Genomic DNA, 26,649 nt, shown 5'->3' with positions numbered 1-26,649 from the left:
GAGCTACCTCTCCACCCCATCGAGAGTATTCCACTATATCAGCACCGATCCAGTCCATTCTAGACCACGCCTACAGCTGTAATGGCCACAATCAGCACTGAGAGAAAATTCGACTGATATGATTAGAACAGAAAATAAAATATTGAAAATAGCTACAAAATTTATGTCATGAGAATTAAAACTTACTTCTTAGCTGAATAACTGAAATAGTTTCAGATACAAATGGTTATTGTTTGAGTTACATAAGAAAATCTTAAAAATTGTTAAATACTAAATAAATATTTTCAAGATATTTCAAGAAATGTATAGTGAATATTAGAAATATGTCGCAGTGTAAATAGCTCTCTGGCTAGCTTCTTTTAGAGTTCAACACGACAATAGCAGTTCATTACAGCGCAGGGCAACGCATAAGCGATCCCTGGAAGAGAGTCGAAAATGCCGCAGGCTCAAGGACACGCCCCACCTAATGATGAGCAGGTGAATGGTCCGCCATGAGTTTCAGGTTCAAGCACAGCTCCACCATCATCGTCATCGTCGTCGTCGTCGCCAGGAAAATTACTGTTCTCTGGGCGGCTAATCACAGACGCCGCCACCGCTGTCGCCTCCCTGAGGGGTGGGGGTGGGGGTTTGGCCACCCCCCCCACCCCCGCGGACCAGCACTCACTCCCCCGGTGCCCATTAAACGGACACTGCAATTGCAACTGCAATTCCTTGACCAAAGTCGACTTTATTATTTACTTTAATTAGCATTTCCGCACTGCGCCTGCTGATTTACCGCTGAATGGGGTTCGTTTGGAGTTCTGGTTCTTGTCGAAGTCAGTATTCCGTATCGTCATATTCCGCATCGATAAATAACATTAATTAAGTTGTTCGTTGGGGCGGCACTCCCAACTCCTCGAAACTCCGCCGAACTCCCTCGATTTGAGCTCAATTTTAATTAAACATTCATGGCTTATATTCCAGGCACTGGATTCTGTTGGCCATTTTCTAAAACTAACTATTGTCCGGCACTCCACTTGACTCTAAGCGGCTTAGCAGCGCTCTTTTGTCTTTCGTGCAGCAGCTGTCAAGTGCCAGCCATTGAAACAATGCAATTAATCGAAGACTCTAATCAGTGGGCGGGGCTTAGTGCGGGGATGCCGCAGGAGGGATGAACCAAGCCATCGAAGACTTAAATCTCCATTGTTAGTTACTTAAATTCATTGTTTTGGATTATAAATCAGTCTGTGGACCAATACAGGCGAGACTATGACACTCACTTGTAGCATAATCTTAGTATTCTGAAAATTAGTTACGGTGTTATAATTGAGTTATGATCTTATCCCACTTGATATACACCCATTGTTGCATTCATTGCAATTTCCGCTTGTTCATATCTATGCCACATCTGGATAAACCTCGATAACCCTTTTCAAGCCGTTCATTTTAGCCAGCTTTCCCCACCCTTTTATTCTTTCTTCGTTTTTCGCACAGTTGCGCGCTGCTGAAATTAAATGCTAATTTCTTGCCATTTCTTTTGATCTTGATGCGATGCACCCTACGCAATTCCCCCACAATATGTATTTCTAACTGTGCCGCGGCGATGATGAGGAAGTGCATCCCCACTCAGTGATGGGTTTTCCCGGGCTGTGCCTGGACATTTTGACAGCTGCTCATATGCAGGGGGAAAATGCAGCAGCAGCAGCAGCAGGTCAAGAAGCGCTTGGCTGAACCGGAGGTGAGGAAACAAGTAGACTTACCTCTGCTGCGCATTTGGGCCCAGTTAAGCCGAGCGTTTTGGTTGAGCGCCTGCCTTTCGTACCGCTTGGCATTAGGGAAAGAAAAATCCACAGATCGCAAGATCCGAAGATCCAGAGTTCCAAAGATCTGCTATCGATAAGTGGGTGAAGTGAACTGAAAGCGGGGGCGCTGGCGATCGGATCGTAAATAAGCGTTGAAAACTTTATAAATGCCCAGTCGCATAAACTTGGCCACGGTGCGGGCCTTGTCTTGTGTTTTTTTATACGTGTTTACGAGGCGGCAACCACAATGGTGGTCACGATCAAAAGCGGTCAACGGGCAACAGCAACAGCAAATGCAACAGCAACTGCAGCGACAACGGCCAACTTATTGTATTTTACTCGAAGTTAAGTCGCAGTCTTCGTGTGACAATCGCCACTGCTCAAACTCAAACTCAAATAGCACAGCCCGACTCAGATTCAGATTGCAGACATGAAATGCACTCTGCGAAAATTAAAGCGGAACCAAGATTATTATAAACGCCAAATCATGAAATAATCGCCAGAGAATGACTGGAATTGAAGATTGGAATCAGGTTTATGTGATGCTCTATGGCTTCAGATATAACTATGAGGAAATGGGCAAAGAATCTTTAATCAAGTGATTGCAGTAAACTGATCTTTAAATATCATAAAAGTAATTAATTGAAATTAAAATAGACTGCACATTTAGTTCTTTCTCATTATTGATTATTTAAAATTATTAAATATATTATATCAATTATTATTAAATATATTTCTCTTATAAATAAATCCTTATATGTGCATTATATAATATATGTCGTGAATAATATATATATATAGAAAATATATTTTTCTCAGTGATTGAGCAGGGCCAAGTGATTTTGATCGTGGGCAGCCGTCGCCATTGTGGCTATTGCTATTTTCTCGTCGCCACCGCCGTGACATTCCTGAGAAAAGCTGTCGATGGCATTGTCATAATTATTAATAAGCCTGAAGTTCGATTTGAAATGTGGTCAAGTGATTTTGCGGTGGTGGTGGACTCCGCCAGCACATTTCGCGTTATTTTGCGGCAATTGAGACCGCGGCTTGAGTTGAGTTGTGTTTGACATATCTGCTGACCAAGACAAGTGGCGGCCCCTTTGATGTCGGGCATTCTGTTCGAGAGATTTGTCATTTTCTTGACCAAGGTTATGGCAGGTGGGCGTGGCAGTTAGTGCAGCAGCAGCCAGCAGCAGCAGCCGCCAGCAGCAGCAGCGACGCTGTCCAATTGAAATGTACGTCACGCATCTGAGCGGCGAAAAAAAATAGTCGAAAAAGGAAAAGCGCTCAGGAAAAGTTGCAACTTGATGGAGATGTGTGGCAAGGAAAAACTTTTGCCTCACAGGCGTCTCAAGCTAAACTGATTGCAGTTTGCAGCTAATTGCAACACTCGGAGGCAAGTGCAGCACCAAAGGCTAAAGCTACCGACTTGATTTCTCCACGATTCTCAGCACTGAAAAAATAAGTAAAGAATCGAATTCAATTAATAATTAAAATAAAAATCGTTCATCCGTGAAAGTATTCGTTGCACTTTTTAATATAAATTAAAAGGAATTTTTCTTCTTCAAAAAAAAGGCTAATGTGTTTGTGTTTCTACAGAAGAATTACCTATAGATCTCACATTTGCTAAAATCTTCTGTTATTCTTAAAACTAAGAAATTCATTCAATTGATTTTTCTCAGTGCCGTTCTCCTTCTGCCATGACACATGGCAGCTGTAGGCTGAATCTAAATCTGAGGTTGGCTCCTGCTCCTCATTTAAATCGCACATTTGTACGCGTATTGCTGGCAGCTTATTTCCCTGGCGGGAAATCGCAAAAAAAAAAAAAAAAAGAAAAAGCAAATGATTCAAGCAAAGAAGCGGGGCGCAAAAATTAACTCTTTGGTATAATTTTTCATTTCTCGGAATGAGTTTGGAGCAGCCGCAAGTAACACGACTTGTGTCAGTATTTCCCCGCCACTTTTTGCTTGAGGAATTGTAGCACAAACATTAGAAAATTGTGTGCCCGTTGTTCTTCGCTCTCTTTCCCCCAATCGCTGGCCATCTCTTTCTGCGAGTGTCTCTGTATATGTAAATATTGGCTGAGGTTCTATCGTTCGCAAAGATCTGTGAGCTAGCCAAGCAAACATATGGAAATGGTGGAGTTGGAAAAGGAAGCTGCGGATAATGCTAGAGGATATACTCGTAGAAGGAACCGAAGGAGGCCATCGTCTTCTTGAATGAGCGCGCCCCCAAAATGCGGAAGTTTATACAAAAACAGAACAAAATACACATACATACACATATGCTAGTATCTGTGTGAGTGCAGATGTTCCAGGGGCGGCTGCCAAAAGGGGGGGTGGCAGTGCAGCATTTGCAACTGTCAACGCGACAGCCCGATTTGGACGTGGAGTTTATTACCGGGTTGGACTAAGGCCAATAATGATGCTGCTTCGCAAAGAACAGCGAAAAATACAAAATGCATAATTGCCAATAGGATTTTGTCTGTCTATTATTAAAACTGCAAAAAGGAAGAAGACCAAAAAAAATTAAAAGGCCAGAAAAATATTAAACGAATCGAATAGATTCTGATGATCGCAAGATCTTATGATTTATTTCAACTTAATATTCTTCATGGCTATATATGCTGTTTAATTTAATCACTTACATTTCAGAAATTCCTTTAAAAGGTATGGCTGCATGAAATGATATTCGAATACATTGTATTACCTCACTTCTGAAACATGCTGCTCCCACACACTGCGGCTAAATAAAAAAAAATGCTACGTTTCTCTGCCAGAACCTTGAAACATAATTCTGTACTCAGCGTGTGGCGACCACGAAAAAAGCGACAGAGTTAAGCAAACAAATAGTTAAGCACTCGCAGATATTTCAAAGCGAATCGCTTTTCAAATGCATTCGACTGGCCGAGCTGTCAATGACATGGATTTGCAGCCACCAAAGAAACGGCAGAAACAATCGAACCGAAAGAAAAACAATGCAAAAACCTCTGGCAACATGTGCAGTGCCAAATCAAAACGTCAAATTATAATTGTCTACGAGCTCTCGTTTTTTTCTGTTTTGTTTTCTGTTTTTTTTTTTTTGTGGCTTGTGTTTGTTTTTTGTTCATTTGGTTTGGCACGAGCAGCGCAAAAACAGTTAGAGAGCACGACCAGTGGGGCCAAACCCAAGAAAAGACACCCACGCAGGAAACTCAAAGAAAAACGGAAAACCAAAAGCCAAGAAAAGCGCCCAAGCGAAACCAACTGGCATTGACTTCGGAGTTTACACAGGCCGAAAATTCAAGGACTTCAATGTACCAGTTTTTGAAAATCTTATGTTAATTTTTAAGATAATTTACTTTGGACACACACCTTCAATACTATTATGGTAACAGTAAAAAGTAAGATAGATATAAATCATAAAGCTTATGAGGTGAAAATACTTTATGCCTTTTTTTGCAGTATTTGAATTTGAATCAGAGTTGAAGTTGCAATGCGGCGAGGTCAGGCCTGAAGTCCGAACTCGAACTCAACGCCACACATAAATTAGTCAGAGTTGCATGCAGAATGAGCAGCCCACTTGGCCACCAATCCCCTGGAGCCCCTCAACCCCGAACCCCGCCGGCTGCGTCGTCAAAATGTCTGGGTTAACATTCTGTCGATTGGCAATTAGCTCGGATCTCCCAACTCCAGCCCCCAATCGGTATTCGTTCGCTCATTGCTCGATTGTTCAATTTCGGTTAATTGGTTCTGATTGTTTTCGAGGCGTGTATTTGATTTTCCCTTTTTTTTCCTCTTTGACGTGGAAGTGGGAGTGGGAGGAGATCCAGCTTTGAATCAATGTGAAATTATGCACTAGAAAATTACAGTGGTTTATCTTGGAAAAGGGCGTTCACAATCATCAGTGCTCTTTGCTTTTCCAATTTTACTACTATGAACTAAACTTTAAACTTATAAAAAAATATCGAGTTGATTGCATTAACTCCAACTTGCTGATTAATCTCTAATTATCTATGATTTCCATTTTATCGTTTGCGAATGAGTATGTTAAATGTTACCACACCTCATATACCCCTTTTCAACACTAATTGCGCAGCTAACAACTAATTACAAGTGATTGAAAAGTCAGAATTTCGATTTCTATTTTAAGTATGCAAATGCCATGCCGATTGCTTGTGACTAATGTATCTGTATCTCTTGCATTTATCTTTGCAGGTAAGCTGAGTGCGGCTCTCTGCAGCGAAGGTCACCGCGAAGTGGCATTACCTGTACGTAAGGCCGTACCTAATTATCACCTAGGTTGCCTGCCATTTTCCTTGGGTGTGGGTGTGACCCACGCGTCACCTGGAAGTCTGTCTATGTCTGGGCCACTGCAATTGAAATCGAAACTGAATATGAAACTGATTCCCCGCAACCAGTCTGCTCTTCAAACGACTTGCGGCATCGTGCCGCGAGCAATTATATTCCATGTTTTTTTTTTTGCTATAAATTAATTAAATGGAAAATAATCGTGTGCAGCCAGTCAGGCAACAAACGGCGTTCTTCAGAGACACCGATGCCGACAAACGAAGCCGAGTTCTAAATGCTTTTGTAATTTTAATTGCTCCGCGCCAAACGTTGTGCTGCCAAATATGGCAGCGGTAACTGAAACTAGCAAGTGCGGCACATCCACATCCAGATACAGATGCAACTGTAGAAGTGGCAGCTTTTGTTGCTAATGTCTCTGTTTAGGCAACTTCCTTCTCGTGTTCGGGCCAAAAGTGAATAATTCATCACGAAAGGCTTTTACCCACAGCACGGAATTTATTGCCACCCCGTCTGGGTATCTGCATCTTTGGCTGTCGCCGAAGTTGTATCTGTATTTTTATCTGATGAAACTGAATCTGCATCTGGCTGTTGGCGGCTCAGCGTCTAATCGCTGGCTTTGAATTATTTATGTGACTGGGGCTGCCTCAAGTGCGATGTGCGATCTTGACGATGAATGCTAATCGATTCGGTAATGTCCCTGATTGAGAAGTCATGGAATTGGAAAACACCTTTAAATTGGAGACAAATATTTCTTGATATATATAATTGAGAGGCATTCGACAGACTTATTAAATAAATAGATTAATTTCGTTTGAGACATTTATCAATTTTCACCTGAATGCTTTTGTTACTCTTTCTGCAAATCCTAATCCGACAGAATAATGTATATATTGATTTTTAATTTGTCTAAAAATAATCTTTGATTCTGCACCCAAAATTGGAATGCTCTGTTCCAAAAGTTATCGAACTCTGTCGCTTTTAATTCAGTTAAGGTACATTATTTAACTGAGTTTGCACTCTCCTCGAGTTCTTTTGAACGAAAACGGATTTTTAAATTAACCTGTGGCCACCGCTGCGAAAAGGGCTCAAAGGCCTTCTGCCGTTGGTCAGAGTTGGCCCTTTGTTTTGGCCACAGCAGCAGTGGAGGGCAGCGTGTGGGAGCGTCGCTCATATTGAATTACCAAAGTACAGTGAACACTCCACTCCGGAGCGCCTTTGTTGCCTTTTGCGCTTTGTGCATGCCAAAATAAAAAGGCGTAGTCACTTTGTCGGCCAGGGGAATCGAGGGGGGCTGCAAATGCGGGGGCGGGGGCGTTCGCAGAGCGGTGGGCGTGGGCCCGCTCAATAGGCACTGGCCGCTCCAAGCGAGCGAACGAATGTTGAGTGAGTGACGGACTGGTCGAGTCTGACATGCACTGAGCAAAATTTGATGCACTCAAATCTGTAATTGTCAAAAAAAGTTTGGATTATAAGAAGATAACAAGTGAGTGTGTGATCATCTAAATAAATACTTAAAAAAAAAAAAAAAGTATTTGAGCACAGCATAATTGATTTTTCTCAGTGTGTTCTGTCTGTAGTCTGAGTGACTGACTGACTGACATGCCCATTTCGCATGCCTTTGTGTTTTTGGCCTGTTTACCTCGCCCACAATCCCCCAGGACCCCACTGCCCCCTCGAAATCTACCGTATAGGCTCTCTTGTATTCCTTTCTTTTTGGCGCAACTTTTTCGGCTCTTAATTTTTTTTTTTTTTTTTTTTTTTTTTTTTTTTTGTTGCGAGGGGGGTTGCTTTTTGCATTTTGTTTATATTACGTGTCGCTCGCGCTTCAAGGCGGCACCACCGACTGACTGACAACTTCAATCAGCATCAAAGACACAGAGCCGACTCTCGACTCTGGACACTGAGGCCCGATGCCCCCGTGCCCCTTTCATGTGGCATGTGCCACGCCCTGTTCGCCGCTCGGGTAATTGGAGCAGCATTGCAGTTGCGGGCTTTATTCCGTTTCAAAGCCGATTCTTTTCTGTGGGTGTTGACAAAAGTTGTCGCTGTCTGCCCGCCGATGGGGGGTTAATTGCGGAATAGGCCTACATGGGGTTAAGTGTGTGATACGCAAGGAATACAGTGGAGACTGGAAGGCGATACCATATTTTTTCCAAAAACTGAGTAAACCTGTGTATCATTGACCACGACACAAACGGGAATTTAATTTAAATGGCATTTCTTGATATATTTCCTTTATCGCCTGGGGGCAACTTCGATCGATGTGAAATCGGGGTGATTTGCAGCCATGTTTATTCAGTGGTCGTTTTCACTGTACCAGCTCTTTATGCATGCCGCAGGCGTGACTTCATCTTGACCTCGCGCATACGCAGCATAGTCAGCATACGAATACGTACGGGTATCCGAACAACCAACCAACCAACCAACCATCCATCCATCCATCTGTCCAAGTGTCCAGCCCATTCCGAAGTGATTCTGTAGCGATTCCCCGATTCCAGCCCACACAAAAATGCCGCCAGCTTCCAAACGAGACACACTGTCTGCTGGTCTCCTTTCTTCGCTACTCCACTTGAATGGCGCTGGGGGTTGGAAGGGGGATCCCCTTTCTTCTTTCCCCCTATTTCGCGGCGCTTTGCAAGTTATTTTTATTGATGAAGCGTACAAATTGAGTCAGGACAGCGGCAACATTGTTGCTCTGGCCACTGGCAACATTTCATGCGAGGAAACATTGCCTTCATTAGCGGCGATATTGAATTTATGTTGCTGGCAACAATGTTGCTTCCACATCCAACTCTACTACAGTGATGCCAATGACAAACGGCCGCCAGATTCATTCGTTGCAGTCGTCCATGTGTGTGGTCCGATCTTCATCCACTTCCTCAGGGCATTTTTCTCGATTTCTTAACCCCCTTCTCGCTTTTTTTTGTCCGTTCGTTATCAGCTCGCCATTTAAGCTTTGAGTGCCTTTTCTAATTCACACTTTTTTTCAACCGATTCTTCCCTCTGCGTGGCATTTCTTCTCTTTTATTCTTCACTATTCAGTTCCCAGCATGTGACGACGTTCGCGTTTTTACGCGTTCAGCAAATGGCAAGCGACAATGAAGAATTGAGGCGGAAGAAGAGTTACGCTTTGGACACCAACGATTTGTATACCCTTTAAAACCTTGTTCTTCAGATGAATCCATTCTAACAAAGTCGTCTTAAGACAGCGAATATGGCGGAAATAAACTACATGTCTATATGTGATAGGTTTTATAGGTTTTCTGAAATCCATGGAGTTTGTAAAGAAAGAGTATAAAGTAGCAAACTGAAGTAAGAACGGATCGGGGACCACACACGAAGCAAAAGCCAGCGAGCGGCATTCGTCTAGGCCTCTTCTTTTGCGACATTGCGACGTGATGAATGGGCAGCGACAACATCAGACGCAAATGCAGGCGGTTGGGGAAATTAGCGGGGGAAATGGAAAGAGGAGCAGAATGGGGAGGGGGAAAAGCCGGGGGCTGGGGTAAAGGCGGCTGGTCAATCTGAGCCGCTGTCAGCTTTGTGCGACTCTGTCAACGCCGTCGCTTTTGGCGAACCGCTTTTCACAGCCCCGCACCGACCATCATAATTTGACGGTGGCGGCTTTTCAAATGGCGCGCGTTTAACTTGCAAATGAGCTTAGATCCCTTTGGAAATCTTTGAGGAAAACTGACAGTTGACCTCATGGCACTTATGAGGTTATGGTCTCTAGAATATGTGTAGATTCCCTGCTGCTGATTAAGAAGAATATAAAAAGAAAAAGATTTGTTTAAAAAAAGTAAAGACTTATACACAAACTTTACCTACGTTAGAAATTAGAAAACTAGCTTTTCCGAAGTCTAGTTAATTAAAGCCTCCTCTTGCCATGTCGCCAGTGTCTTGGCCCATTGCTTAATTATTCCCCCCACCTATCGAAATTAAACGAAAAGAATTAAATTCATTTGGCTGTCTCCACTTCGGAATTTGTTGTTTTCGCTGGCTCAGCATTCCGCTGACAGACAGCAAAAAACAGCCAAAGGAAAAAAGGCTATGCGGGGCGGGAGGGGGCGTGGCATCCGAAGTCTATGTCTGGGACTGGGTTTTAAGTTGTGGCGCTGTGCCATTCCCGGAATTGTTTGTCTTGTCTTTTGTGTTCGCCAAGCGTCTGCGGCGAATCTCTGGGATCGCAACTGGCGAGTTGGGCTCTCCGATTCTGGGTTGAGATGATTGTTTTGATGCTGGCACAGCATTATAGTATTTTATATATAACGGCCACGCACCGATTTGTGGGGACTTCCAGGAACGGGAAGATAAAGTGAGAGAAACACCCATTCATAGGCCATTGATTGAATTACAGCGTGGAATGAACTTGTTTTGAATGCGATTCAATTTCGCTGGGTTCGCGGAACGGCAGGATCGTTAGGCAACAACATCATGATGAGCTATCCCCCATTCGCTGGAAATATGTAGGTCGTTTTGATGGGTTCGCAGGGCCAGAAGTTTGACCCATTTCGGGGGAAGCCGCATGAGGGCCTTTTCATATCACCATCGCATCGCACCAGCAAACCGCCTACCCAAACAAAAACTCACATCCCATAAATTATAAAACAACACAGAGGAAATGTCAGCTACGTCGTGTGGGTCAGGCCAACAAATATAGAAAATAATACAATCGAAAAGTAAGGCAACGAAGTTCATATGCCCTCGATCAAGATTGGTTGAGGCTTTTACCTTAAAATTATAAGGATTAAATTAAACTGAGTGACTCTTAATGCTGAAGGACCTTCAAATCTGCAGAAGTGGAAGTCTGATCTTAATTACATCCAACATTTACTCTTCCCTCTAAAAGAGTGGGTAAACCCAAATCTGAAGTCGAATGAAGCATAAAATCTGTCTTGCGACAATCGTAAAACTCAAAATTATGTCAGCAATGCAACCCGAAACACCACCCACCTACAAGACATTTGTGATTTGTGTCTCTCGTTTTTATTTCCAATCGAAATGAGGAAAAGTCAGAGGCAATCTATGCTAATCAGTCTCCCACATGGCCAGACAGAAATCGAAACAGAAACTGGGGAAAAAAAACTCGTCTGCCCAAAAATAAATATGTCTCTATTTTTTGTGGTCTTTTGGAGTTTTCTGTATTTGGTGGTGTCTTCATTGGCAGCAAATGAATTTATTATTTATTAATAGACTGGCGCAATTTAATGTGACAGTTTGGCATATCATTAAAAGCGTATTAGCCACGCCTGTCTACTCGCTCAGTGAGCGGATCTAACCATCGACTTTAAAGGGTTAACAGCGGGCAGTAAACACCAGTCGAGTCATAAAACTATTTACGGACACCCTACTGTAGTGGCTTAATGTGAGAATTTGTCGGTTAGTATAGCGAGAAATGCAAATCAGTCCATTTATTACACCAATTACAAACAAGTGGCTTAAAATCAGTCATTTAATTATTTACAAAAGACGGAACTGGAAAAAGTCTATAATTTTGGTAACTAGAATCCCAGTACATCATTTCTATTTGAATCTTAGAATAAACTCTAAAAATTGTATTGAAATTTTTAAATTGATTCTCCTACCTTCTCCGGTCAGAAGATTATGCCTTTCACCTTTCCATTTTTAACACTTCACCGAAAAGGCGCCCGTCTGAAAGGAAAGTTTTCCTGGCCAACTGCAAATATCCCTAATTAACGCCTTCTGCCGACCGCCAAACCTTTTTGCCCACTTGATGACAGTTAGCTTCACTTTACAGTGGGCCCCAACCCTATCGTAATTATGTGCTCCCCCTCCTTCCGCGTTCTAGCCCACGATTATCCCGCCATTTTGCCGCTGCTGCGCCTAAAGATCAGGTGCTAGATGCTAGATTAGCCATAAAGCGGAGGAGCCGGTAATGTGAAACGATAACAGAAGGCGGCGGCAGCGGCAACGTTAAAGTTAAAGGGCAGCGGCGAGACGCCAACGCCAACTGGCGGTTTTTCAGTTAAAGGTGGAGCCTTGGGGGGAGCGGGTTGGGATGAGGTGGATGAGCTCCTCGAGGAGAGATGGAACGAGGACGGCGCTGCAATGCAACATAAATAAGCAGAAAGCAAAAATTGTCTTTTATGATAGCTGTTAACTGGTGGGGGGAGTACAGTGAGCTCTGACTAGGTAAAACATCTATTTGCCAGAATATTATTATAATTGTTCATAATCTTTACTCTGTGCCATATTCTAGTAAATTATTAGATTTCTATTGGCCCTGGGGCATCATAAAAACGAACTATTCTTTTACAATTGCGGGATTGCTGCCTTATAAATGCTATTCAGTTCTCTTCGTACTGTTATCCCCGTTTGCCTGTACCATTTGCCATGGCATTGGGACCCTTTCCTGACTTCTTTCGCCGCCCCTGACGCCGAGGGCACTTAAAGGTGCAGCGCGTGTGCCAACGCATGAGCGGGAGAGCGAAAGAGATGGCGCGATGCTGCAGAAAGGGACGGAGCAGGAGGCGGTACGATGGACGGGGTGGGGAGCGGGTGATGGGGCGCAAAATAAGCGGAAAGCACAAAACACAATGTTGCGCAAAGAACGTTGAACTCTCTGCCTCTTGCCACTTTGCAGCGATGCCGATGCACGTGTTTGTGTGTGCAACGCTCTATATGTATGTAAGAAAATATATATATAAGTAAGTATGTATATATATAAATTTTTTCATAATTTTTCATTTTCACGCACTGCTGGGACATTTGAAAAAATATACACAGTGAGATTTGCAGCTAACCCCGGTTGCCTACACCCCGCGCCCAACTTTCCACCCCCGCAGCTGCATTCTGCACTCAGCTTAATTGGGGAGACGCCAGCGAAGATGGGGCCATGGAGGCTGCAGGGGGGGCAAAAGTCCTGGGAGAAATTTAAAATGCATTTAAAATCATGAAAATTGCAAAACTCTGTCGGAGAACATGGGGAATGCTGGTTAAAGAGTTCTATTCAATATTTATCTTTAAAAATGTTTAGAGTGCCTTAAGGCCATTAAACTTAATACAAAGACAAGTTGGAAAGCATAGCTATTAGATTTAAAATATAAATTTATTTTATTTTTCGTCGAAGTCTTATGTAAACATCTGGGAAGCTCTGCTACCCACCCAGAGACAAACTTCAGGAATAGTTGGGAAATATCAACCGTCGAGCTTAGCAACTTGAGTTTCTCTAATCCACTGACAGCCTAAGCTGCAATTTCTTCCCAAGAGATTTCTGGCCTTTTCGCATCGGAGTGTTGTTGTTTCTTCGTCTGTCATAATGTTTGAGGATAATGCGGCCTGAAACCATTTTGTTTGTAATTGGCATAAGAGTCTCTAATTCCAAATGCATTTATTATTTCGACATGGCCAAAGACAAGTTCTTGGCACGCAATTGCAACTGCTGCGGCAGCAACGATGGCAGAGGCGTCGTTGATGAAGGGGACTTACAGCCCGGCTAAGCCAACTTAAGCTGGAAGCCGCGACCAAGAGCCCGGCCAGAAAACTGAAACAGATCAGCAACGCACAGAACTCGTTTCGCTGTCTGTCTCCTCTTTTTATTTTTTTTTGGTTTTGTTTTTGCCTTTGCGGAATATTTTTTATACGAGATTTTTACATTCGTGCGAGTTTTGGTTTTGGATGCGGATATGCGGATGGCGCACGGGGTTGGGGACATGGAGGAGGATGTGCTGGCGAGGACCTTGCTCGTTCAAACCTGATTTGGATGGATGACAAGCGAATGAAACGAGGAAAAAGCGAACCCAATCTGGTTTGCCTTGCGAGCGGTGCGGTGCTGGCGGGGTAGGCCTACCTTTCTCAGACATCTGCGGCATTTCAAGGTCTGACTCAGCAAATCGAGGAAAAGGAAACGCAGACCAAGTCGAAACGGAGACCATGGAGCTTCGTTTTGTCTGTCGCCGGCTGCGCCCTTTTCTACCAGCCACGCCCCGCCGATCCAGCCGTCCAGCCAGCCCATCCAGCCATCCCAACATCTAACCATCCGACCATCCAGTCATCCAGCCATCCGCCACATTCCAGTTATGGCGATTCCCCTCCAGACACACCTAGTTTCTGTCTCTTTTCCGTAGCTGTTCCTTTTTTTTTTGGGCTTTTGGCTCGGTTTTTGGGATGAGGTCGGTTTGGGCCGAGAGATCTTCGTTTTGGTCTTTTGTCTGCGGTTGCGGTTCCTTGGCCAAGTTATTGAACTCTTTTTCCGTGGCTTTAAAGTAGGGATGCCAAGCTGGAGGGATGTATTTTTTTTGCTTACATAACAAATGAAAATAAATAAGGGATAATTTATTAGATATATATTAATGAAATATTGTATTTTATGAATATATCTAGTCAATAGAAATTTAAGGTCTTTATTTACCATACAAGTAGTTTAATGCCGGCATCTCTGCCGCTCGGGTTACTTTTCCTCCTTTGGGCTCAATTGTTTACCTGTAGTTTAATCACACATGGTTTGACTTAAGGAGTACCGTGTAGTAAGGGAAAGGAATGGGAAGGGAAGCGAGGAGTGCCAGTGTCCGAGGCATATCAAATAACATTTGATGCTTCAAAGAAGCCGGCCAGAATGTGACAACAGCAACAACGGCAACAATGGGGCAAGCAGAGCAGAGCAACAATAATTTAGTTTTGTAAGCTACGAGTATTTAAATTATAAACTGACCAAAGGCGGGGGGGGGTTCAGGGGGGGTTTTGTTTTTTAGACGCAAGCGAAGTCGCATCAAAGCGTTGACTCTTCAGTTCAGCTGCTGTCAATGACCCCACGAAAGGGTTTGAATTACCTTAGCTTCCCCCTTCGCTTCTAGTTGGCGGCAAAAGAAAAAAAAGAAAAAAAGGGTTAAGCGGGGGTCCCCATGATCCTTTGTAGTTTCGCCGAAAAATGGGGTGGGCCGAAGAAGAAATGAGTGCAACAAGAGCGGTTTCAATTACGCAAACGGAGTGCCGACAAAAATTGGAGAAAGAGCTGGGCTCTTAACGTCAGAATGTGCAGAAAGCAACAAAGAAAGCAATTACAAATAGTTAAGACTTATTTAGCCATGTCAGGCGGCTGCCGTTGGCGCCACTGGGCCATTAAAATTTGATTGTAATGTATAATGACCATAAAGTCTTTCGCCACTAAACCGACCAAAAAGGTGCCACACCAATTCCACCCACTTTGCATATAAGCGCACCTCCCCCCACCATCACCCTAATTTTCTCGGTTTTATGGGGCCAAAGTCCAGAGGCGAAAAATGCTGAAATTGCCATTGAATGCAAATGGAAAATGCGAAAACGTATACGAATGCCAAATGCAATCCAAATGCGAATGCGAACAATATTTTCTATGCCATGCGCCATTTGACACATGAAATGCAGTAGCGGGCGGGAAAGCAGGAAGAAAATGCATAACTCATACGCAGTGTGTGACGGCCAGAAGAATTTCTCCCCAAGTGTGCTGGGAGACTATTAAAAATGATAAAGAAACAATTATCGAAAGAAAAAAGAAACAAAAGTTCACGTATCTAGTTAATACGGAAAATTAGTTAATTAATAGAAACACCTTTTGGGGAAAACTATAAAATATAATTGTATTAGCCAGCAAAATGACTAATTAATACTCGGAAATATATGTTTGACCTTTCTGTTTTCGAATTCCAAATTAAATTAATCTGTATTTTAACTTGTATATCGAATGGCCCAAATAAACTGGCATAATTATTGGAGAAACCTCAATATTTCATCCACTGCTTCAAGTTTCCACTAATGAACCAAACTTCATTCATGATGAATTCGCACAGCTTGAGTATCGGATTCTATTGACATGTCAGTTTCTCGATGCTTTCCGTTTGGCCGGTCACGTGCCCAGTTAAATCTTCATCTGCATCCATCCACTAACTCAATCTTCATTTACAGCCCCATCCTCATCTTTAGACCAGACCCCATCATCAGAACACTGAACGCTTAACAATTCGCTAAACTTGGCAGCTTTTTTTGGGCTCATTTTTCAGTTGTCTGCCCGGCGGGCCCAAACTCTGTGGATTGGTAGCCGCTTTAACTACCGTTTGCGGACGCAGGAGAGCGCCGAGTTTCTTTTGCCTTTTGGCCATTTGGCTACTGCAGCAGCGACTGCGGCCACAACTGCAGCAACAATCGCCAGTTGGCGGCAATGTGGCAATTAACTCTTTGATGGATTTACTGCCCGCTGCTGATGTTGACGTCGCTGGCGGCCCAACTGCCTGTAAACTCTCCGAATCTCTCTTTATTTAACCCGTTCGATGTAATAGCTGCGGTTCCACTAGTAAAAGTTTTTAAAAAGCTGAGTTTTATATTCAATAACTAGAACTACATTTTAATAATACTATAGAAATGTTACGGGTTATTTTAAAATAATTAAATGAAAACAGTTAGTATTGAAAAAGTTTTCTCAATACAAGTTCTGAATCGTTTTTTGCATTCTAGCGTATTTGTTTACTATTTTTTTAACCACCGCTGTCTATTGTCTATCCATATCCATCGCTCTCTGTTTGACTATTAAAAATGGCCACGAAATGCGTTTTTCGACTGCAACGGATGCAGAGGCCGAAGAAGCGAGCCAAACTGAACTGAACTGAAGTGAACACTCCACAATTATAAAATAACCATAATTTATAATGGTCGTCATCGCAATCCCCTCGCTAGCGTCTAGAAAAATTGCCAGGGGCGAAATTCTCAATGCGAGCGGAAACGCAGCAGCAAACTGCAACTTAGAGCTGCAACTGCAGGGAAAAACTGCGTGTGGATTTGAAATATTCTGCAGACATTTAGCGGCGCTTTTGGCCAGCAAAGCTGAAATTAAATCCAACAAACGGCAGCAGCAAATGTGGCTGCAGTTTTTCCGAGTCAGAGAAGCGTTTCAAATTACAGACACCAAATAAGAAGACGCCGCCGACGCCACAGCCTACAGTGACTGCCCCAAACTTGACGATCCCCCCTCGGGGAAAAACCCCTTCGTCGCGGTTGCCGCCTTCGAAAACGGAAAACTCACAGCCGTTGGGGCCGACAATAAAATGCGTGGCAAAATGCAATTGAGAAATTAATTTCTTTCATTCACTCGGGCTCCTCTTCTCCCATTTTGCTCTATAATTATAACTAATTTGTGTATGCGGGGAGATCTGCCCGCAAGAATAGCAAAAACAGCAAGTGCAACAATGCAACATTGCCACAAACGCCCCAAACAAACACTTGTGCCTTCACAAAGAGGTGGTTGAAATCCAAACGTATCTAAAGATAGTGCTATTCAGTTTAGATTGTACACTTAACTGCACAACGTACCTTATAAAGACATATTTTTATATGGAGAAAAGATTTAAAACCAATTTAACTAGCCATTTAAAAGATACAGGCACATTTGACTTTTTCAACAAAAACAGTTTGAATGCATTTATTATAACTGAAACAAGTGGATATTATATATATATTTCCCCCTTTGTTTCAACTCACCCTAAGCAAATAGGAAATAATTAATTTTAAATGACCTGTTAATTTACGCTCAGAGCCTCATCAAATACGAGAACTCGTTGAAACTTATCTGCACAGAAACTAATAAAATCAGAACCCCAGTTGACCCAACACCAGGGAGCAACCTCGATAAGATCAAAAAGTTGAAGGGGCAAATCTTTTGTGCATAAATAATTAGAAACTATCCGAACATCTCTGGCATCAAATTAAAATAACAAACCAGCAGATTTGCAAGTGGAGACAGAGTTTGCAGCACTTGCATATATATACATATAGTTTTTTTTTAGGCCGATCTACTTCATCCAGGCGTGCTAATGAGCTACAGCCCAGGATGGATGGATGGATGGATGGATAGATGGATGGTTGGTTAGTTGGATGCTGGGTTGCTTCTGCCTCCCGGAGAGGCCCATTCGTGTCTGATGAAAGGAGGAGGCTGTGGCCATAGTTGAAGCACTGGAGGCATGCAACCAAATGAAGTGCCAGAAATGCGAAGCGAAATTGCATAAACCTCTCGACCAAGCCAAACGTTCAAGTGGCAAGGGGCGAAGGGAGAGTGAGAAATACGAAATATTTTTTACAGTCCTCCGATGACTGAGTTCATTAACATTCCAAACTTAAAAAATAAAATGAGGGCGAACAAAAAACGGCGACTTCTCCGTACTTATCCGCAATTCAGGTGCTCCCGCTGCTGCGGCTGCTGCCCAATTCCTGTCAAACTCTCGGTGTATGTGTGTGTGTTTGTATCTGTGTGTGAGTTTTTCTGGGGTGGACCACGAGCGCATATCCCTGCAGGACCTGCTGCCATATCTACCCCAAGCTTTGCAAATCTAAATGACTTTATTACTTTTTTCCCCATTTTTCTACCCGACCCTAGATTTTTTTTTGCTCCTCTCGACATTTTGCTCCCTCCGCTCGGCTTGGCTCCTTCATCCACTTCCACTCCACTGCTACTTTCATTTGAAATTCCCGCAAGGATACAACGAAATGCGGCAGAAAATCAGCAGAGCTAGCAATGGCAAAAAAAAAAAAAAACCAACAGCTAGGACTGCAGCAATGCAAATAAAGGAGGCTGCAGGGACTGCAGGGGATTTCTGCTTCCATTTTTTTTTTACCAGCCCCCCTTCAAGTGCTCCACGGATTGTTGCCCGGGGTTACCCTAACCGCCATGATTTCGCTCGAGTTGCTGTTTAAATGCTGTGCGCAAGTTGCACTGGCTTGCATGCCCCAGTAGAAATTTAATTAGACAACAAAAGTCCCAAGGAGAGGGGTGAAAACTTTGGATATGTACTGCCCCATGCAGGATATATTTTTTCTCCGTTCAGTGCGAATATTGTGTGTGGGCCGTGTTTCAAGGATAACTCCGAGGGGGGGAGTTGGGGTTTTGGGGGCTTTAAAAAAAGGGGTTACACAAGCGAATACCCCAGAGAGCCTGCGTATTCCAGAAAATCACTTCCCTACACTTGGGTTGCACAATGAGAAGAATGAGCAAGCGGGAAATTCCAAGGAGTTCCCCGTCCGCTTTTCCTATTGTTGTGATTCATATACTGTGATGTCTCTCGCTTGGGGGCATCGCATTAATTGCATTGCATACTTTTGGGCGTTGGGCCAACGCAACGCTATCCCCATTGTTGCTGCCAGTGTGTGTGTGTGCGCTTTTTAGCCCTTTTTTCATTGTTTTTATACACATATATATATATATATATATTAATAATGAATTAAACTTGACTTTCGCTCGGCTTGGCAGCCACAAAAGAAATGGTTTTTACGCCCAAGTGAGTAACGAATTTTGAATGCTCTACGAAGTGGTTATGAATGTAATGCACATTAAACCTTATTCAGTTGGCTGTTTTTTAAGGAAATTCACCGTTATATTAACATTTTTATCTGCAATCGGTATCTTTTGTCTCCTATTTAGATATAATAGCTGGTAAGCTATATACCATTTTAAGGATGCTAATAGCGCAAGCTTTTGCGGTTTCTCTCTCGTACTTATGCATTCTTTAATGTTTTTGACATTTGCCTCATTTGCCCACCCACTTTTCCCCGCCTGATTTTCAGCTTCTGAAGCGTTTGCTTTTCGCCTGGCTTGAGGGTTTCATTTTGCGACAAACTTCGGTTCAATGACATTTCCTGCTCACTGCCCGAGAACTGCCATAAAATGAAATGCCAGTTGCGGTGACAAACGAAAAATTACACCCAGAGCGAAAAGCCCCAAACGCAATTCCGATGGCCCGCAGCTCTAACGGAGCCAGTAGAATTTACGAAAGAGATGGGATCTCCGTTTGGATCCGATCCTCTTCAGCTGCTCCTAATTAAAGTCACAAAATCCCGCATGATTTGGCCTGGAAAATTCTGCGAATGAGCCGGTGACTGTGGCTCATAGAACCGCAGAGATCAGCTGGCGGTCATAAAGTTTTACTGGCCCTCGTCTGCTGCTCCCTGGTGACCATCTTTGGTCAGATGGAAATGCTGGCAATAAATAAATCGAAGCACTGCGAATTGAATCGAAACGTAGCCGTTGTAAAACACTAAACAAGGATAGCCAAACGAACATTTTCATAAATCAGCCGGCGATCAAACCTCTCTTTCTTTATGGCATTTTTGTGCAAAGTTTGTTGGCCATTTCAACTGTAAAAGAAAGGCGGCGGTAGGAGGTCAAATGGTCAACAATGAGCACTAAATGCCAAACACCTTCATGATTCGCGAAAATCTCTCCACTAGCCGTGTCTCCTGCACAGACAGTTTGACAAACATTTCCAGTTGCCCGGCTACCTCACTCCCGAATACCCTACTCCGCGCAACCCTTTCTCCCTGCCTGTCAGTCATTCGTTATTCGAGTGCAAACCAACTGGAGCTTAACTTTGTCAAAAGTCTGGCACACTGTTGGATTTTTCCTTCTTCAACTTTGGCTGGGAAATCTATAGCGAAATATTCATAAATAGTTGCACGGAGAAAAGTGCATGCATGGTATAGTTTAGTACAATCGATTAAATGCAAACCCAAAGGGAATCCAAACTTGAATCGGAACTCAGATGGCTTTTATTAAAAACTTTCGTGGAGTTCGACTGAAGAAGCTACTCGATATTATATTCTTGATGTGTAGCCCAAATACTATCCGAGACTTGGACTAAACCACTATATTCTATGCAAAGTTTGACTGACGCTTCGTCCTGGCTGGAGGGGGCGTGGCTGGGAAGTTTTACGCCCCCTTGGGGCTGGTAAAAGTTGCCGAGAAGTTTTCTCTAATTTGCTGTGGTTAAACTTTTTAATTTAAATGACATGGACCGTACAGGGCGGGAAATGGGTAGATTGGTGGGGATGAGCTGGTTAAGAAGAGACGCCCACGACAAGCGACAGTTGATGGGCATGGGGGCGTGGCTGGGACATGTTCATGTTGATTTTGGTGCCATGCCCCAAAAGATTTTCATTAGCCCAAGTACAACAACGGTAGATGGAAAAGATTGGAGTATAGTGAAGTGGAGTGGGGTGGAGCGACGTGGAGGTGGGTCAATCATTTACCGTTTTCTCACAGTGTCCAGAGAAAAGGCCAGAACAAATCATAAATTTTGTGGGCCAATTGCTCTGGCCAATTATGCAGCAAACAAATGACCCATAATGAAGCGGAGAGCTCTATCTTCTGTTGCTGCTGTTGCTGCTGCTGTGGTAGTTGCAGTGGCTGTTGCAGCTATTGGGGCAACCTGACAAAGTCAACATTTATCTTGCCATATACGAAGCGGAGGGAAGTTTCGATTTTTTGGGTGCGCCTGTTGTAGAGAAAGAAATACTCTTAAGTTGGCCAGAAAATTTCTAAAGATCTCAATTACATATATTTCATACCTAATAGTACATAAGGAAATATAATATTTAAACGTAAAATTATAAAATCGTTTTTATAGTGTAAAGCAAATAAAAAACTTTACATCCCCTTCTGGTTTTTCTCATGCCTTCCAAAGGTTCTCACATTCTGCACCATTCAAATGGTTCTCATATGATAGCTACCCCGTTTCAGGGACCATTCGCCATTCATTTCCGTGGCACAGACAATAAAGCCTTGGCGGGCAACAAATAAATTTTAGCCCCATGATGGCCAAGGCGGCTGCCAACTAACTTTGTATTCTGCGGCCCGAACCCAGCCTTAATTGCCATGTTGCGGCAACATGTTGCTGATCAATAAGAAACCCCACTCGACTCCACTCGACTCGGGACAGATGATAATGGCTATGCAGCAGTTGCAACGGCGGCGTGGAGCAAATTGTCCATGTCCACGTCCACGTCCAAGTTTAAGTCCAAGTCCAAGTCCAAGACCGAAGTCAAAGCCGAAAACCCGATGCGGAGAGTCGTCCCCATGATTAATGACAATAAATTTGAGTGTTTCAAGGGGAGGGATCTGCGCGCTTTTGGTGGATCATCAGCAGCACAATGGAAGGCTTGATTAGAGCGGCCGAGAGCAAAATCAGAAGCTGGGCCTCGTAAATTTTGAAAATATGGCAAGGCAGCTGTCATAAAAATGCAATGCAATGTTGCAATTTGTTACTCTTTTTTACAGCGCTGCATAAAATTAAGTGTGACCATTGCACAGCAAAAAATGTAATTCAATTTGAATTAAGTTAATTGAAAGTAATATTAATTATTTGATTCAAATGACTTAAATTCATATTTTAAAACTGCCTTATAAGAGAATATTTTTTAATGTATCTAGAGATCCGCAGTGTACATTTGAATAATTATATTTTCATTCTAAAAAATCGTATAAATTAGTCAACATATGACTTATGTTTGGCGGCTTTTTTTCGCTGTGTGACTTGGTTGCAGTTGCGCTTGCGCATTGTCTGACTTTGTGCCATCACTCAAAACGTCGCACGCTAATTGGACAGGGAAATTGCTGGGTGCAGAGCAGGGAAAAGCACTCGAGGTACAAAAGAAAAGTGCAGGGAATCGCTCCCAGAACTGCCTTGCGACCCCGACATGATTTAGTAGACAACACATTAGCTTTTTATTTATCTTACGCGCAGATTCGGTTTCATTAGCCGCCTATTGGAATTTACCTCGCTCATCACGGGAAACGACTCAGCAATCAGCCAGGCTGAACCTGAGTTGGAATTTGTTTTTGACTTCATTAAAAATGGATTTAAATATTTCTCTAAACGCAACTTTTTTCCCCCTTGCAATTTATTTTCATACTTATTTTAATTTCCTTCGCTTGAGTTTTCTTCATTTGTTTCGCGCCTTTTACAGTTTTTGAGTTCTTGGCGTTGCGCTCGAAATGCTGATGAATATAATGATCTTTAATTAAATTAGCTATTATTATAATGGAGCTGCATGGAGGTATAAAGTTGTTGGTTAGTTAATAGAGGGAAAAATCTAGTAATACACGAATGTAATGGGGTGAATTAAAGGTTTTGGCTTGAAAACTTAGATAAAAAGTTAAAAGTTATTAAAAAGTGGTATAAGTTCAAGGAATATATGCATTCTATTAATATTGATTAAATTTAAAAACTTAGTTTGGTAACACCTTGGAATCATATATGTTTAGAGCTCTGGAGCTGGTTGTGTATGTCATGGTCATGCTCCGAATCTCTCGACGACAGTTGACTCTGTTTCTGTAACTTACTTTTTTCAGTTACTTGGCTGATTTTTATTTCCTTGCTGTTTTTGGCGCTACCATCGCTCTCTTTTCAACTCAAATGCAGACAACAACACGAATGGAAAATTGTAAAATGTCGCCGTCGAAAAAAGAGGGAAGAGAAATGGGATAGTAGCGAGTGTAATGTCGATACGAATTTGGCGGGGTAAACAAGTTTACGGGCAGCGCCAGACGCGAACAAAAACAGCAACAGAAAACCAGGAGTACACTGAAAAAAAATATTTAACTTTTAGCCAGACAAAACGAAAGGGAACTATACAATATTTACAAATGTATTAATTTCGAAATCTCTATAAGCAATCGAATGTTTCCTGTTACCAAAGCTGTTCTTTATATTTAAATATTCAGTGATGGTCATTTTTTTTCAAGTGCATTGCAACACAAGCAGCGCCAACAAGATGACGCCAAGAAATGCAGATGAAGCTGACAGCAGCCAAACGACGAAGATGTCGGTGCAATGTTCAATGCATATGGGTCGCTGCTCCATTTCCACATGGACGCCACTGCATGCAGTATCTACTATCCACTATCCACTATCCAGTGTCCCGAACCCCAAGCCCCAAAACCAGCCTCATCAATTGAGGAACATGCAAGAAAGCTGCAGCAGCCGCAGCAGCAGGACGACTCCGATCTTTGGCTGCATAATTGCCAGTCTAAATCAATGGGGCGCAAGTTGTTGCCGCTGTGCTGTGCTGTGCATGTTGGTGTTGTTGTTGGCGTTGCACCCATACATGACTCGGTCGGACTTCATTGTCAACGCCGTTTGCCATTGCCGTTTGCCGTCTCCATCGGCATCTCTGCATCCACATTCACATCCAACTCCATCGGCATCGCCATCGCCACCGCCATCTCCATGTCCCATGTCCGAAGTCTTATGTCCATGTCCGTCGCGGTCGTCGTCAATATTTGCCATGATCTTATCGTCAAGTGAAGTCATGTCGCTGCCATGGCTCTGCTGCCGTGCCCACGGTTACCCCCTCTTTGGAAACCTCCCATGCCACACCCCTGTGCCACAACAGCAGTCACTTGGGTGCAATTATTTTTCTAGATACACTAACCAAAAGAGACCCACATCCTCAATGGATTAAGTCTTTGGGTTTAACATTAAATGGTACGGAATTAATACGGTTTCTTAAATTCTAAGTATTTTGTACATATGGAATGGGATATCAAATCATTTCTAGCGAGAGTAGAGTATTATCCAGACGCTTTAATATATACTGATCTGTTGCGACCTCTCTTGGCACCGCTGCACATCATCCATGGTGCTGAGTTATGGCAAAAGACCTTGGACTTAAGCACCAGCAACGTCGATACTGCTTCTCGCTCCGTGTCTGCTGAAAATAAACCAAACGGTGCCATCTTTGCACCCGCACTCGCAACCAAGATGACGCTGCCCATGGCCACCCCTCCAGCTCCTCCGCCTCTGCCAATAGTGCAATTTGTCATTGCACCGTCAACGAAGACGCGTGCGCCAGCATGGAGACTGGAGTCACTGAGCTGCCGACTGCTACTCAGCCACTCTGCTCCAAGGCACTGGGAAAAATCGGAGTGTCAAACACCTCTTTCGATGTTACTGTATCCAAAGAAGTCTCTCAGTTAGCTCAACCTTTAGTTAGTACCATAAACCATTGGACAAACCAAATCCATTAGTTACAAATCGAAATTACAGTATAAAGTAGGTGAACTCTGTCACCATTTTTTCGTTATGTGCACGTTTGAGCTCCTTGGCAGCTCCGGAGCCTCATCATCTATCGCTGGCTGCCATCTGCTTCCAGTTAAAGCGACTGTCGGTCGCCGCGCTTCAAGATTCGAGCTTCGAGCGGCGGGCATCTCCTGCTGCGTTTCGGTTTCGCTGGTGCTGCTCCACCAGTTGGTGGTGCGGATGGGGCTGGAGATGGCGCTCCTATGCGACGACTTCTTTATGGTTCTTGATTTTTATGATTTTGCTGTTTAATGGTTCATTTGTGGGCCTTCACTACGAGCACGAGTATGTGTCTGGCTTCCAGTTTTCTTATCGCTGCGTCTATATCTCGCTTAGCCTCACCAATGTGTATCTTATTTTATTTTATATTTTTTTTAGTTTGCCATGGTTGCCAGTTTTGGGGGCATGTCGCCTAGCTTAATCTCTCCCCTTGGAGTGCTGTTCTTTTCAATTTATCCTTCTGGTGGTAGTATTTTTTTTTCGGGGCCAACTCGTTAACCCAATAGCAGGCCAAGATTGAAATTATGGCCGAATAGGTCTAGTTAATCGTTAACCTATGTTGCATACTTTGCGGACCCCCAAAAGGGAAGGAGTTAACAAAAACTGGTCGTTGAGCTGAACATTTAATGGTGGCTCCCCTAAGAGCTGAAACCCAATGCCATGATTATGCTAATGAGCCGTTGTTGACACGCTCGCTGATCTGCGGCTCTGGGATCTACAGATCTCCATCATCATTAGCCCACCTTTCGGTTAACCATTTACCAAGTCAGCGGCAAATCTCCAAGAGGCGACTTCCTACAGACTCGTTTCGATCATCGGAATCGTTTGCTTTGGCCATTTGTTTAACTGCCGCTGTGACACCTCCTCTGCGTTGGAATGGGTATGGGTATGGATATGGGTATGGGCGCGAGGACGCAGTTGGCCATGAAGCTGGCGATGGCGATGGCAATGGGTAATGGATAATGGCGCCGCCTCCATTCAAAAATCACTTTATGGCTGCTGCGAATGCAGCCGAGGTTGCCTTGTCCATAATTGGACGCAGTGCCAATCATTTTAACAGCTACACAAACACGCAAACCGCGGAACCGGCTGGGAATGCTCCTCTTCATTTTTCCCTGCTATTTTTCAAATGGTTTTTAAATTTACCACTCCAAAGTGGTCGTTCATAGAAGTTGAAAACTAGACTACTAATTACTTTTTCTTCATAGATAATATAGATTTCGTATTCGGTTGAACGTGAACAATAGAAAAATATACCTCTGCTTAGCCAAGTACAGGGTATAATGAGTGGTAGTATGTAGAATGAGACAACTGCTGGCAGCCACTTCAAAGCGGTATGCAGTTACAGGACCAGGATGAAGCCGCCGCCAGTGGAGTTCCATCCTCTTCCTCCACCTCCCACTTCTCTGCCGGATTCTGGTTTGGTCTCAATGACAGTTGGCGCCATAGCCGCGGGGTGCGTTTGGGGCTTGGTGTCTGGCTTTCGAGGATCGCTCCCTGGGTAGTTCGGTTGTTTGTTTATAATTAGCCCACTCGCTCGCCGCCGACTGCAATTCAAATTGATGATGGCTACTGGTTTTGCCAGGCTTCCACTGCTATTTTTATAGTCGATCAATTTTCTAACAACCTTAAAGCATCCACTGGGGAAAACTTCAACCGAAATTGATCAACTATTAGTTTATTTAAATGTGAGAACTGTAAGCAACAGTATGAAACAAATAACTTTTCGACAGTCGATTTAAATAG

At 43.3% G+C, this 26,649-nt stretch overlaps 1 protein-coding gene across 1 annotated transcript in view; it reads left to right on the top strand.

Annotated features, from left to right (window-relative positions):
• LOC6611592 (histone-lysine N-methyltransferase SETD1A) overlaps window positions 1-26,649 on the top strand; it is an 82,802-nt gene that overhangs the window by 50,901 nt on the left and 5,252 nt on the right. The window lies entirely within an intron of this gene.

The sequence above is a fragment of the Drosophila sechellia genome, chromosome 2L (genome assembly GCF_004382195.2).
Source record: "Drosophila sechellia strain sech25 chromosome 2L, ASM438219v1, whole genome shotgun sequence".
NCBI classification, from domain to species: domain Eukaryota; kingdom Metazoa; phylum Arthropoda; class Insecta; order Diptera; family Drosophilidae; genus Drosophila; species Drosophila sechellia.
Note: the sequence above shows the minus strand (reverse complement) of the source record. Positions and strands in the feature narration are given on the sequence as shown.